The following is a 15,154-nucleotide window of genomic DNA, read 5'->3' as shown; positions in this document are numbered from 1 at the left end:
CTAGTTATATTTCCACAGTTTCATTGACCGTATGCTGCGTAAACACGGATCGTATAGTTTCCCTCATAAACTCTTCAACAATTACGGATTTATTGACTATAAATAGCGGAAGAATAACACTACAAGATTTGAAGATGAAAGCGGGAATTCGACTGAGCTACGAACTGTGTGTGCACGCGGATTGTAAGGTGTTCAGAGCCGTCTGCTAGGATATTTGAAAAGAGGACCTGACCTACGCGATTCTGTGACCTGCCTACTGCACAACGATGAGGTAAAATGTGAAATTCTCATCGAAAATGTTCTCAGTGCGGGGTATTTTTTAGGAATTTTCCGCTGTGACAATCTATCGAAGTAAATAATGGGTATTTCGGTGCTGGAGGTCAGTATGTAAACCATTAGTGGGCAGAGAAAAAGGAACGCACATTTATCATACTGTGTGCGAGATAGAACGAGACAGCGACAAGGGCACGCTCGCAAACAAGTAAACAGTAACGCATGTCTGAATGTAGACATCAATTTCGAGGAGTAATTGTAAGCGAGGACAGGAACCGGGACAAGTTTACTGACAAATGGATCGCAAATGTGTTTTTTTAATTAATGGGAACACTTTTTCTGAAAAATAGGCCGTGTTCATGGACGCGCCAAAATGTGGGGGAAATGACATTGTTGCCTCTCCCAAAACACGAATAGCAGAATTCGTGTGTGTAATAATATTACGCCTGACATAAACAAATTTGTTCTTGCCATTAATGTGACGGCTTGTCTAAAATTTTCAAGTATCTCCGTTTTTTGTGTGGCCGTGTTAGAGTGGAGATAACGTGTTATCGAACCTATCAGTCCATTTGAGAAGTTTTGACTTATTTTAAGTGATAAGGCATCATGGGTCGAGGGAAGGTCCATCGAGGCAGAGCAACGGGCTATGCGTACGCCGATGGACGGTACACTTACAGGCAAAGATCGCCTCGAATGAGCAGAGGGTATCGCCCATACAACTCGTCGCCCTACCAAGCTCCTCGCCCGACCGGCGGAGTGCAAACTTATCCGCCCGTGCATCATAACCCGTATTATACACCCCAGATTCAAACGGCCGCTCGATGGAGCTATTTGAGCGCCCCTGAGCGTCGACCCGCAGCTGCAATACAGACGGGGCCGACACCACGGGTAGCTCCTACGCGTGGTACTCCGCACGACAACAACATCATTTATCCATCCGCCACAGAACACGTAAACTTTCCCCCACAAGAAGATGGGCGGCCCTGTAATTGCGGCTCTCATCATTCATGCAAAACATTACAGCATTACGAATGGGACGATGACGTAAATCACCATGCCATGCCACGATCGTGCATCGATACCACGCCGAAGTGGTGTTTTGGACTGCCATTGTTTCTGGGTGCTATATTCATGGTGATAGGAGGATTTTTCACAGACAAGTCAAGTTTTATCGGGCATGGAATCATCTTTTTTGTGGTAAGTACTGTGTGTCTTGCCTTCGGGACTTTTTTGTTACTTCTAGAAATTTGCATCTGCTCATACTTGTGCATGGGCCCGTCATCGAGGAGAAAAATATCCACCTGCACATGCTGCAATGATCACCACGACAAATCTAAAGGGGGCGACGATGAAGTAGTTCAACAGATCCCAATGACCGTTCTACAGCCTTCTGTGACAGTCAACGCCAAACACATGAGTTTTCCTAACAACGGTCTATCGCGATCGCCTAATGGACTAAATCCACGCGTAGGGACGGAACATCGTCGACATAGTTTGAGCACCATTCACGAAACCTCCTTCAATGCGGACTCTGAAAGTTTGTGTTCGGACGACGCATCGATTACTGTAGAACGTCCCACTTCGTTTCTAAGCACGATGAGGACTGTTACAGAAACGTCAACTCCCCCGCCGACAATTCGTACATCAATATCATCATACTGCAATAACCATGATCCCGTCAACTCGAGAGGATTGGATATCCGTCGACTCCAAGAACGACTCAAAGAAACGGCTTTTCGGCAATCACTAGACACGTCGATAATTATGGGAAAAGACGACTCACCAAGCAATTCGGATTACATGGAAACGCGAGAGATGAGTGTTAATCGTCAGAAAACCAACAAACTAAATAAGCTAGGCAGTGATGAGCATGCCAATGTTACTATGGCAACCGACACTCCAAATGGAAACTGTGACAGTGAAAGTTCAAGTGACTCGGAGATGAACCGGACTGTAAACACGGAGCCCGGGTATAACGGCGGCTCGATGAAACTTATTGGGGATTTGTCATCGTATAGTAGCGAATCAGACAGCCTACTAGGATTAAATGGTTGCCATGGTGACGCTACATCCAATGATACCATTCCATCGTTCAGACATGCTACTGATTTGACAACAGACTTTGACTCCGTTGAGGAAGACATTGACGGAGATTTTGTTTATGTATAATTGTTGTCTCCAGCTATGCGGGCAGCTCAATACCAAATTATAACTTTTCTTTTCCTATTGCTACCTAGTTACACATTGACCAAGTAGCTAGTTTAATCAGCATATAAGAGAATTGAGTCATTGTATTATTATCATCAGCACGCATGCTCAGACAATAAATAAACCTGGGCATTACATCACATGTGTAAGCCACACTCAAAATGTATTTTGACCAAGATTCTTCAATTTGAAGACCCGGTTCAGGTTAGTCACCTGATAGGTGTTAATTTGGATTCACTTTCGAGAGTCAAACATCATTTTCTGACATACACAGATGGATTTTATTGAACTTTAGTTCATAAATGAACCCACAGATGAATTATTTTGTTAAAGCGCGGTAGTCGTCGCGCTGCGCATGTGCGAGATATATGGGTCTCATATAAACAAAGACAGCGACTTTGACTGTTGCGCAAATCAACGAGTACGAACTGAGACGTTTCCAAGCTTTAATTAAGTAATTTTCATGTTATTGGAAGGTATCGACGGAGTCACCGGCAGTAATCAGTGCAAGTCGCGCCCAGGTCAAACCTCATACTTGTGATTTCCATTTGAAGAGCGCACTGGATTGTGGGAAAATCAATGTTTATCAACACAAATGTCGCACATGCGCAGCGCGACGACTACCGCGCTTTAATATATGCTATCATGTTTCGTACCCGAGCAGCGAAACGTACAAACTTACTATAAAGGTAATATTATCGTAATTATTCATCCATGATTTGAGTCAAAATGGCCGACAAGCGGCAATTCTGTCATTATTGTTCGAATCTCTGTGTACGTATCCTGTAAAAAAAAAAACTGGGGTTCACACTCGTGATATAAACTGCACACGAATGTTAACATTCATTTGACCAATCAGAGTGATTGTACATTTGACACGATCATTGCGCGGCTCTCCGCCATTGGGCATCTACGCGCTTCGTGGATTAGAACTGTACAAACTACACTAAATAATAGCCATTCACCGTGACCGTGACACCTTCATATATGAATTATGGGCATTTATAAACGGTTTATAAAATGAGGATACACCTATAAGTGAAAGCGACAATAGTACTTTGACCGATTTTATTCAAAGTTTGTGCGAACACAATATATATTAGTTTACCGTTTACCGTTTGGTCGTTCTATTCATGTTCTTTGTTGCTCCGATATGATATGGCCAACTGATACGATTTTCATGTCCTGAAACACATTATTTGAACAGATTATCGGGTATTTTTGGTGTGGATCGTGTCAAATGTGATAGGAAAGACAATACCGGTAGGTACCTTGCACATGTGGCACTGAATTAACAATACCATGCAAATAAACGTGCATGCATTTATGACAACGTGACTTGTGTAATGTGACTAGCACGGATTTCCGCAACGATTGACCTTCATTCTATAAAACATTATAAATATTAATAAATGATTTATATTCAAATAAAACAAACGCATCCATTTCATGTTTAAATTCCTTGGCAAATAAAGCAAACCGGTCTTCGTACTTATAGTTCTTAGGGATCAAACGCAGCATATTTTCGGATGGCTAGAATTACCACGAAAACTGGAGGAAAATATTATTGCAGCGTTGACTGAATGTTGTCAGCGCCGAGGCAAGGAGTAGCATGTGAAGTTTTGTTTATTTGTTTAAGTCGCAACGAGACACCACACAGTGAGTATTTTCTGGTCTTACTGACGTACACCGCCTGCATGGTGGGACCACGTTTTTAGAGCACGGGATCGACTCAATAATGTGTACGTTGTTTTGAATGGGGTGGCATGTTGGGGATGGGGGCTGTCTGAACAACGAGAGAACATTTTCGTTAAAACATCTCCGAGGGATACCTTGTCGTCACAATAGTAGCATTGACCGTGGACTCTTTTTTAGCTCCATGCGTTGACTAACCACCTTATCTAAGTACGGATCAGAGGCGAACGCGAATCCAAGATGTGGTACTTCAAGTTCATGAAGTCGGAGTTGTGTATTTTGTTTGAAACATTTGATATTTATTTATAAATCGGAGCAGACCGTTTGTCTGGTATACCATGTATAGTATGTGCAAACCAAACTAAACAGGCATTATACCGTATAATGCTTACAGCGCTACGCAGCCAACATTGTGATGCCTAGGGGTGAAACATTACACTTTCGGGGGGCTGTTTAAGTTATTTTTTTTGCAGTAACATTTTGCATTATATTTTTCCTAGAAATATGTTGCTATAAATTTGGTGAAATTTGTGTTGAAATATTGTTATCCCATGACACTATCCCGACCTGTTTTCCCGCGTACTGACCTCTAATGAAATGTTTAATGAACCACCCCTTAAATGCAAGGCTAGAGTGTGGAACGGAGATGATTATATAGACAAACCGTAAAATATAATCACAACATAATGACTTGGTCGTATAAGTTGTCCAATCATAACCATGCTAGTATAGTACCTGTAAGCCCATAAATGTAACATACGGATGGTCCCAGTGAGCTCAGCCGAGCAATTTTCTACCGGGCTACAGCTGTAATTATAATATCCACTCATAAATAAGATAGATATATATGTATACAAAATAAATCAGTTTTCCTGCAACATCTACTTAGACAGGTGAAGACGTCTTTGTCGGTATTGTTCCACACCCGAATCTAATTTATGTCAATGACTAACCGGGTGTTTCGTTCCACCAAGTAGAGAAGCTGCAATAAATGATCTAATTATATTACCGCTGCAAGGAAGATGACCGGGAGGAGATCACTGTCTTCATTCATTCAGACCCCTAATTCGATTAACTAGTCTGGGTATCATGTACTACCCCCGCCTCAATTGTGTACGTGCAGTGTATTGTGAGTTTAAAGCGCAGTGGTAGTCGCGCAGCGCGTGTTCGAGTTTCACGTAAATAAACAATGTATTTTACCCGCGTTGTATACGTCGCTATGAGACCTATATCGAACAGGACGACGCGCGGCGACTGTCGCCCTTTAATATAAGGAATCCGTTGACGTTCTAACTTGAGAAATTCACTGTTTCCAGGGGCAGTGAGTTGGGTTGGCGGAGACAGTAGTAACGCCACGGAAGCTGAAAAAAACAAACGAACAACAAACATGTGTATTTACTGTTAAAATATATCTTGTTACAAGGCAGTGTCCTAATTGGATCACCTCACCTCCCAATTTTAAAATAATAATCTTTTAAATAAATCAACGTTGGGATGCGTGGGATATTTCTACCTTTGCTCGTTAACAATGACCCCTAGTTACCGAGCACGTGGTGGCAAACGGAAGAGGGGGAGGGGTATAGAAGACACCGCATTCGTCAGGTTCACCCTCACTGCATTCTAGACATTCATGTTGGTAATTTATTATTGTAAACATATAAATTAAGTCTCTAAATAGGTCATATACATCATAAATATCTCTTTATGTAGGTATATCTTATCCACTGACATTTGTTCTACGTTTATTTTATCCCGTATTGGGAAAGTCAAAATAGAGACTCTCTTGTGAAGTTTCATCGGTATCCATTTCCTCTAACAGCACAGTATGACGTGGCAACCACTGATACCGTCGTTGGTTTTCATTGCATGTAATGTCGTCTCCCGATCCGTGTGATCTTGTGCATATGATATATTAGTATTTATGATCTGCATGTCTTCAGAGTCATTAGCCGCCCAATGTACTCAATCTGCAATTTCAGAAGCTTCTTATTAGATTTGAACTGTAATTCTATAATGACATATGATCGCTTACTGTCAGAATACGTAGCGTTGATGTAATACGTATTATACATAATATGCTGTTGATCTCAGTGCTCCATTCCCTGTTACACTCAAGTGTTTTTTTTTTTCATTCGCTCCGGTCGTGAACAAAATTGAATAATGTGGACGACTGAAAAATACTCGTTCCCGTCTGGTAGGATGTAATAGCTTGCGTTCATTTCAAAGCAGTATCCCAACAACTCAAAGCGGGAGGGTCGTCACCTGCTGCACGCGCGAGAATTGAGTCCCAAGCGACGATAACAACAAACACTAAAAACGCAAAGGCTCATGGGTAGACGCTTGTTTGTAAACAATAACACGCTATGGCCATCTGATGCATGCGCAGGTGACGACTCTCCCGCTTTAAGTCGCAGTCATTTAGTGAAATAATATCATTTGTTGAAACACGTTGAATATTTCTATACTACAGTATGGGAAAACAGATTTACATTGAAATATAAACATTGTATTTTTAAAAGTTGATACAATCCAATACAGTGATAACATGGTATATAAAGTAGATGAAATATTATATTCAATAGATATACCCGCATTTTATAATTCATGTCAAAGAACACATAGACTGACAACGGTATAGCAAAAACACAACAAGCAAGCAAGCAAGAAACCCAAAATAATTGATGAGAAATAAATGATCAAGTCACTCAGAGAACGAAATAATGGTTCAAAAAGTGATGCAAGTGTTTCGAAAAGTGTAAGCAGGAAATGCAGGAAATAGCGTTCAAGCTATATTTCAATTTTTTTAAGGGCGAGCATGCGCCGGACCCTATAGTAAGGTCGGGCCTTCGGCGCAAGATCGGTGAGCAGATCTCGCCGCCCCCATGCACAATTTCGTGTCGCCGCCCCTGCCTGTATATTGGTGAGTGCATGAAAAGTATTACACATCCATGGTGCGTGAAACGTAACTCAAAGTACACTTGGCACAAGATCTCATGAGAAAGAGAAAACTAAGATATATTGCTTATGCATATATGTTTGCCATTTGTTTGAAATTTGTGGCCCCAAGACAAATGTACTAGAGTGAACACACACTATTATTGAATGTTAATGTAATATGTCACATGGTGATTCAAATAATTCCAGAATGTAGCTTTGACGCTAAGAGAAGAGCATTGTGGATATATAACTTTTGGTACTCCTCATGATGTAGTTATCGTAGAAATTCTTACATGAAATCTAGAAATTTCACTCCATGATTTATGTGTCATGATTCTTGACTGATTGTATAGAGCAACACATTTGCTATTTATTTGCACCATGTTTAATTTTTATCGCCGCCATATGTAGTTACAGTATATCACCGCCATTTGTAGATATATTACAGTAACATGAGTTATACAGCCGTTATATATATATACGTATAGATATATCACATACAATTATATCGACCTCATATGTAGTTATATATCAACGTCATATGTGGCTATACACCGTCAAATACAGTTTTATCAATGTCATATACAGTGATATAAACGTTATATGTAGTTATATAATCGTTATATGTAGTTATATCATCGTTATATGTAGTGATATCATCGCTATATGTAGTGATATCATCGTCATATGTAGTAATATCATGGTTATATGTAGTGATATCATCGTTATATGTAGTTATATCATCGTTATATGTAGTTATATCATCGCTATATGTAGTGATATCATCGTCATATGTAGTAATATCATCGTTATATGTAGTGATATCATCGTTATATGTAGTTATATCATCGTTATATGTAGTTATATCATCGTTATATGTAGTGATATCATCGTTATATGTAGTTATATCATCGTTATATGTAGTTATATCGTCGTTATATGTAGTGGTTATATGTGATATAGCACCGTTATATGTAATTATATCGTCGTTATATGTAGTGGTATCATCGATATATATAGTTATATCATCGTTATATGTGATATATCACCGTTATATGTAAATATATCGTCGTTATATGTAGTGATATCATCGTTATATGTGATATATCATCGTTATATGTAAATATATCGTCGTTATATATAGTGATATCATCGTTATATGTAGTTATATCGTCGTTATACATAGCTATACATCGTCATATTCAATTTTATCTATGTCGTATACAGTTATTACACCGTCAAATACAGTTTTATCAATGTCACATACAGTGGTATCATCGATATATGTAGTGATATCATCGTTATATGTAGTTATATCATCGCTATATGTAGTTATATCATCGTCATATGTGATATATCATCGTTATATGTAATTATATCGTCGTTATATATAGCTATACATCGTCATATTCAGTGTTATCAATGTCGTATACAGATATTATACCGTCAAACACAGTTTTATCAATGACACATACAGTGATATCATCGTTATATGTAGTTATATCATCGCTATATGTAGTTATATCATCGTCATTTGTGATATTTCATCGTTATATGTAATTATATCGTCGTTATATATAGCTATACATCGTCATATTCAGTTTTATCAATGTCGTATACAGTTATTACACCGTCAAATACAGTTTTATCAATGACACATACAGTGATATCATCGTTATATGTAGTTATATCGTCGTCATATGTAGTTATATCATCGTTATATGTAGTTATATCATCGTTATATGTAGTTATATCGTCGTTATATGTAGTTATATCATCGTCATATATAGCTATACATTTTCATATACAGTTTTATCAATGTCACATACAGATATTACGGTCATATATAATTATATCATCGTTATATATATGTATATCCAAGTCTTATGCAGCTGTGTTACTCTCCGATGTAGTTATATCACCATTCCATGTAGTTCTGGCACTGCCATGTGCAGGTATATCAACGTCAGACAGTCATGCGTTTCCGCGGATATTGAATTTGGAAATAAACAATGTGTAAACTACCTCGAGATTGTAATTGGTCCAACCCTCATCGCGGCGGCTCTCTCAATGGTTACCTACTCAGTAATATATATGTATGCGAGAAGACGTTATATATATATATATATCATTCTGTTCTGTAAATGTGTCTTTTGCCCTAGATTTCATACGAAGGTCTATAATTTGAATTAAATGCATGGCAATTTGATTCTTTGGAGCTCCTGGGTTTATATTATTTATGTTATTATTGAATTATCGTTGCGTGAGTCCAGATTGTTTTGACCACGTGATCACTACTGCTAACTACATTACTTCGCGACAGACGTTCCTCTGGTCGACCAACAAATAATTTGCGAATAATCGAAAGTTTTTATTCCTTAGAGGCCTCGAACTGACCTTCTTTAGAAGAGTTTTCTTTTTTTTTTCACTGCGAGCAGCAATTTGTGTCGCACTCACTCTGAAGTGTCAGGCGGGCACATTTGTCAGCCGAGGATGAATTGCCTCAGCGAAATGAACAATTCAGACTAATATTTAAATGAGGTCAAGTACGCGGAAAAAACAGTAATCACGCGCAGCAGTTTCTTCAAATGGGGATCATTTTTCTTCCAAGTAGCACGTATTTTCCATAGATCTTATGCTGGGGACAAGGGAAAAAGATTTTCAGATTCCTTAATAGCCATTTAATGCCCAGTCTGGCGGCCCAATCACTCACGCATAGAACTGTGCAATAAGCAACTCCAGCTGGAAGTCCTCAATCAGAATAGCCGGTCAAACGGCGGTATATTCGATCGTCGATACGCTGTATATATAGAATGGATAACTCGTGCAATTGTACACACGTATAGCATCAATAATCCCTGAACCACACAAAAACATCACATAGTCAGTGCACAGAAGCACTAATCAGCGACATTTTACAGCTAAAAATTAGAACATGATTTGTTACTTTAACGGGGAATCAACTATAACGCCAAGGAAGGTCCTCGAATATATCTCCCCTATGCCCCTCCGACCTGGAGTAGAAGTGATACAGCACTCACAATTAATGTTTTATAAGTTTGACTCACTGTCCACTTCATCGCATTACTTTATTTCCCAAGGTCTATCAATCCGTCTATCCTGTAACGAACAGCGCCCTCTATAGATTATATTTTTCACCGCGGGGCTCTGTTGATGTCGTCAACTTTATATTGCTGTCAGGTATATCAACGCAACTAGGTAACATCTGTCTGTAACTTAAATACTTAACGAATTGGATAGTGTGAGGGGGATTCAGTACATACGGCCTTGTAAGCGGATGAATTGAGTACTCTGTGGCAAGTTGGAACAGCAGCAAGCCTTCGATATAGAACATGTATGACAACTATATAAATAGTTTTCCATCTCCATTTTGGTATTAGAAAGTAATAACCATGATTATAATAATAAATAATATGATTGTGTTAGTATTTACATGTTTGCACTCGCCTTCGTCTCAGTATATAACGTATATAAACATGTTTGCAAACAAAATTGCAAGGGAAAATGATCGATTGGATTATTGTAAAATTACACGTCACACACACGAGACTATGTTTCAGGTATGTCTTCGACAAATTATAAACTAATAATGTGACCATACAACGCGCTGTACACGTTGCATGATCACGGCGCGATGACAGAATCTGCATGAATCGTGAGTGCGCCCCCAACACCGACAACAACTTCGCACGCGAGTGCCTTGGAGCTGAAGATAATCGTGTCATTTGAACATTTATTTCCGTGTTATCACCGCATGTGAACTCTGCCACATTGTGTAAAAACGCTACTCAATGGGGCGCGCGGAAACTGACATGCTGGGGAAAATAATTGCAATGAAAACTTGTTTTTATTAATATTGAATTACTCCGCGTCACTTGACAGGCCGAACTAAACATTCAGCTCTGGCATACGACGCGCATTTGCTTGTCCATTTCACATTAAAATACAATAAATGAGCACTTGTCAAATATACATACTTGTTACGTAATCGACGACGCAATGATGGTGATTTATGTGTACAGGATTAAAGGTCGATGACACATGCCTTAAATTTATGCTGTTATTCAATTGTCAAGTGGCATTTATAATTTCAAAGCAATGCAATGCACATATGACCGGATGTTACAGTTCTCAGCGCGAGGATTAGTCATGTCCCCTGGCCTGAATGCAAGCCGTATGTCACTGATGGGAACACCGGCACACAAGGAGGCAGGTCGATGCATTGAACACAATACACTAGTGATTGAACGAATATTTGAAGGAATAAATAAAGAAATGCAAAAATAAGATAGAAGCAATTATAAATATATTCATAACTAAAACAAAATAATACGCATTATACTGAAGCTTTGATCACACACATGCGCAGAGGAAGAACACGAAATACAGCGAATTTGACCTTCTGCTGACGTATGATAAACACTAGGTTTTTAACTATAAAATGCATACATACGTGCGCAAATTTATGCATTTTATACAAGGAGGCTTTTCGAAGTGCTCTCGATGTTACAGGCTTTCTGTCAGCCAATATTGAAGTCGCTCTTAGTCGGAGATGACGCCTGTTTCTATAGAAAGAATTGTTGATCACGTGATATCTCCGCAGACGCATGCACTATTGTATTGGGTGCATTCAGAGCTCTCACTGTAACAAGCTCAGCGCACTTGGTTATTCACACATCAACACTAAAGAAATCCCTCCTCGCCGCCGATAACAACAATCAAAATAACAAGCTTTTATGCAAACATGATGCACTTTTTAGCGTTTAAAAGAAACTTGATTCGATGAGAAGTGGAATATGTTAAGTAGAGATATACATTACAACATATTCGACGTCACCTCGTTTTACCCCAATTGTTAGCAGAGACCACAGCGGTGAATAAAAATCGCGTGTCTGCTGAAAGCAAACACTAACGTATTTATTTTCCGACGATCGGCATATACATCGTAGTTGTATTATGTATTTTTTTTTACTTTGTCACAATTACTTGAACCTAGGTCACTTTGATGACGTAATATTCGTGTCGATGAATCGAAATACTAGTACTGTTGGTTAGGCACCAGCGAGATTACTAGTTTAGTGCTATGCATGGGAAGTAGGGCGGTTATCTTTGATGATGGAAGCATTACAACGTTGAAACGAGCAAGTAGCGGCGACCACGGTGTTGTTATATCTGCCCTATATTGTATCAAATGATTCAAGTATGAAGTCATGGACAACATCGTTAAACTTAACAGAGATGCAAACCGCTGCGATATAAATTGTGTTGTATTTGAAATTCACAGTGATATATTTCTAGTGTGATGTGTATTGTGATGTATTTGAAATTCACAGTGATATATTCTTAGTGTGATATGTATTGTGATTATTTTGAAATTCATAGTGATATATTCTTAGTGTGATATGTATTGTGATTATTTTGAAATTCATAGTGATATATTCTTAGTGTGGTGTGTATTGTGATGTATTTGAAATTCATAGTGATATATTCTTAGTGTGATATGTATTTTGGTATATTTTAAGTTTGTGACAGTGATACAGTCTGTTACAATACGTATGTGAAAGATTTTTAAAATTCATAATGATAGAATCTGCGTTGCGAAAGATTGTTTGAATACTCGCGTAATGCATTACTCGATATTAATTACAACCTCTCCCAGGAGGTCAATTGTAATATACAATGGGGGAATTCCACAAATTTAATTTTAAAGTGCTTTCATCCTCAGACAGAAGAGGTGTGTGAGCTACAATCACTGAACGTTACATAACATCATTAAATCCAATGTCGATTATAACTAGCCACGAACGAGGATGGAAAAAATGGCGGATGAGATGGCGTACTCGGACAGCATTATTACGTGACGCTGGAATGAAAACAGAACGGTGTTCTGCCCCCTTTGCGTCTGGGATATTGCGTGTTAGTCTCATTGACACCGCGGCAAGAACGACATTGCGATTAACACAATTAGTATGCTATATACGCTGTCACATACATATATTACTACACACGGCGGATTAAAAGACTAGATAAATTGTTTCGCAACGTTGAAACTGCATAACACATTATTTTATGTTATCTCTTACTAATCTCGGGATTGTGACTGGATAGTATCAGCTAAGAGTGTTTTGATCACATACCGGATTGTTCTAATTAATGATGTAAAAGTTTTCGCCCCCGTACACGCACTTATATTATATCAACATTTATCTTAATCATAACTATATAAATCACGTCAACACCGTTTTTATTAATATGTTACAAATATTATTTCACTCGTTATCATTAGCTGTGCGTGTTAGGTATATCCTGGCGATCTAGTTCATGTAAATGATGCAATACTCTAACGCGCAGTTGCTGAGATATTGCTTGCTGGTAATTCTATTATACAGAATGATTCAACTGCCAATACATCATTACGATACCATATATATTGATACAATACCCGATACGTTAATTCAGAGGTGTTACATCATTACGATACCATATATATTGATACAATACTTAATACATTGATTCAGAGGTGTTACATTATTACGATACCATATATATTGATACAATATCTGATACGTTAATACAGAGGTGTTACATCATTACGATACCATATATATTGATACAATACCTGATACGTTAATTCAGGGGTGTTACATCATCACGATACCATATATATTGATACAATACCTGATACGTTAATTCAGGGGTGTTACATCATCACGATACAATATATATTGATACAATATCTGATACGTTAATTCAGGGGTGTTACATCATCACGATACAATATATATTGATACAATATCTGATACGTTAATTCAGGGGTGTTACATCATCACGATACCATATATATTGATACAATACCTGATACGTTAATTCAGGGGTGTTACATCATCACGATACAATATATATTGATACAATACCTGATACGTTAATTCAGGGGTGTTACATCATTACGATACCATATATATTGATACAATACCTGATACGTTAATTTAGGGGTGTTGCATTATTACGATACCATATATATTGCTGCAATACCTGATACAATGATCAAGGGGCGTTACATTATTACGATACAATATATATATTGATACAATACCTGATACATTAATTCAGAGGTGTTGCATTATTACGATACAATATATATTGATACAATACCTGATACGTTAATTCAAGGGCGCCACGTCATTACGATACAATATACATTGATACAATAACTGATACGTTAAGTCAGGGGCGTTACATCATTACGATACAATATATATATTGATACAATACCTGATACGTTAATTCAGAGGTGTTACATCATTATGATACAATATATATATTGATACAATAACTGATACGTTAATTCAAGGGTTTCTCATCATTACGATACAATATATATATTGATACAATAACTGATACGTTAATTCAAGGGGCGTTAATTATCACACACATTATATATTCATTGATACAATGCTCAATGAATTGGTGTAGAGACGGTACATCAATACAATGTAACGATTGATTTTGAGAAATTACATTATGACAATCAACATATATTGATACAATGTCCGATATATTTACGCAGAGGTCCGATACATAGAAATGTGTTGCATCATTAACATATATTACACATTAATACAAAGCTCGATGCATTGGTGCAAGTGTTGCTACATTATTGAAATGTAATACACATGGATACAATAGCCAATGCTTTGATGCAAATGAAGAGAACCCGTTACAATGTGATACACATCGATACAGTGTTCGATGTATTGGTGCAAGTGACGATATATCATCACAGCACGCATATGCGAAGGGCGACACATCGTTACAATGTATTACACAATTATACTCTGACTAGTAATTCTTGTTACAATGTTCGATATACCGATTCAATGCCCTATACATTTACGTAAGTGCCAATACATTGAAGAATTATCTGATACATTGACACAGTTCTTCTGCTTTGCATTTGAATGCAACACCATACTTAGTGTATATATAAAAATAAACGGATTACGCGCCACTGGTAACGTAT

Source organism: Saccoglossus kowalevskii, chromosome 8 (genome assembly GCF_978046115.1).
Source record: "Saccoglossus kowalevskii chromosome 8, keSacKowa6.1, whole genome shotgun sequence".
Lineage (NCBI taxonomy): Eukaryota > Metazoa > Hemichordata > Enteropneusta > Harrimaniidae > Saccoglossus > Saccoglossus kowalevskii.
Note: the sequence above shows the minus strand (reverse complement) of the source record.